Source organism: Nicotiana attenuata, unplaced genomic scaffold (assembly GCF_001879085.1).
Source record: "Nicotiana attenuata strain UT unplaced genomic scaffold, NIATTr2, whole genome shotgun sequence".
In the NCBI taxonomy this organism is placed as follows: Eukaryota; Viridiplantae; Streptophyta; class Magnoliopsida; order Solanales; family Solanaceae; genus Nicotiana; species Nicotiana attenuata.
The window spans coordinates 1-2,036 of NW_017677761.1; positions in this window are offsets into that span (position 1 = coordinate 1).

The window sequence follows — 2,036 nt, forward strand, 5'->3', positions numbered from 1 at the left end:
ATCTTTCTCTAACAACTTACAGAGAAGGTTGGCGATTTTGGAGAAGTCTTTTATGAACCTCCGGTAGAAACCGGCATGTCCAAGAAAACTTCTTATGGCTTTGACCGAAGTTGGTGGAGGCAGCTTTGCTATTACATCAACCTTTGCTCGATCCACCTCTATTCCCTTGCTTGACACCCGGTGCCCCAAGACTATTCCTTCTTGTACCATGAAATGGCACTTCTCCCAGTTTAGAACCAAGTTAGTCTCGATGCACCGTTTCAGCACACGCATCAGATTTATTAGGCACTCCTCAAATGAATTTCCCACCACTGAGAAGTCATCCATGAACACCTCCATTATATCCTCTACCATGTCAGTGAATATGGCCATCATGCACCGTTGGAATGTGGCGGGTGCATTGCATAGGCCAAAGGGCATCCTCCTGAAGGCATAAATGCCATATGGGCATGTGAAGGAGGTCTTCTCTCTGTCCTCAGGTGCAATAGAGATCTGATTGTACCCTGAGTACCCATCCAGAAAGCAAAAGTGTGACCTCCCTGCCAATCTATCCAGCATCTGATCAATGAAGGGAAGTGGGAAGTGGTCTTTCCGGGTGGCTAGATTCAACTTGGCTGATCCCCTTGATGTCTACCATGGTCCACCCAATGGGCAGTTTTGGCACTCCCTATAGTACCTGCAAAGCTGTTGAACCTGCAACATCTAACAAACCAGATGATTATAATAAACAGGCTAATATGGAGGTTCGGACCCAGAAATTCATACACTGAGGTAGAGTGGCAGATGCTTTAGTTCCAGCTTTTAGGTTGGTTCTTCGATGGATGGCTTGGCTTGGAGGGTCCTCTCTTCTTTCTAAGTGTAAGGCTCAAACTCTAGATTTCTACCAGAACACCTCTACCTTCACAGTGCCAACACCCATTCCGCCAAATCCTCACCATTCACCTCATCTAAATTCATCAAGGCATGCCATCAAGAGGGATCCTCAACCGTCAACACCTCATTCATCAGACTCTACAATTACATCCCACGGCATCAAATTAGAGACAGTTTGGCGGAACTCACTTTGGTCGGCCTCATAGATTTCTGCCACATTGAATATAATTCTTCATCATTGAGCCTCATCTTGATCTCCCCAGTTCTCACATATCAATCAGAGCCTTCCCCGTGGCCAAAGAAGGTCGTCCTAAGATATAGGAATTTCTTCATCCACTTGCAATCCAGAATACAAAAATCTGCAGGCGAACACGAATTTCGACCCACATTCTGTGAATAATTCACATCATACGAAGGGATCCCAAAATGGACGTTTCCACAATCCTGTCGGCCAGCCTCAACAACATAAGAGGTGGGTCTAGACTCTCCCAATGCCCAACCTCTATAAATAAAAACCAGGGGCATAAGATTAATGCTGGTCCCCTAAATCAAACAGAGTGCCTTAGCAAAGGCGGAAGTGTCCCAATAGTGCAAATGGAATTGTAAAGCTACCCTGGATCAGATAGCTTAACCCTTGCAGCAACAGTCTAGACACCCACTGCACTACAGGGTTCTGAGTAAGTGTCACCGTGGACAAGTTCTTTGAAGTCAAACTTCCGAGACATCAGTCCTTCATCTGTTTTAGCGTATCCAGCATCTCCTTTAAAGCTTCAATCAATGGAATGTATTAACCTGGATTTGTCTTTAGCATCTCCAAGACTTTTTTATACTGCCTCCTCCTTTTAGTATGCTTGGGCCAACCCTCTGTGGAAAATGGTCGCAGAGGTCTTTTTCCCAATTCACTTGGGATTTCTCTTTCTCAGCTACATATATTTCAAAACTACTGCCTCAGCTACTTTCTTCAGGTCTCCTGCTGCATATTCTCTTCTTCAGGTGTGAGGCTGACTGTCACCCATCTGTCAATCCCGTAGACTCATCCAGCTCAAATGGGCACTGGAATGAGTGTCTCAGCCTTTATGTTTTCTTGAGCTCTCTCTTTGCTCTACATCTGATCCCTGCCATTTACGGAGGCACTCACCGCACATCAAACTTGCTTTGGGCCC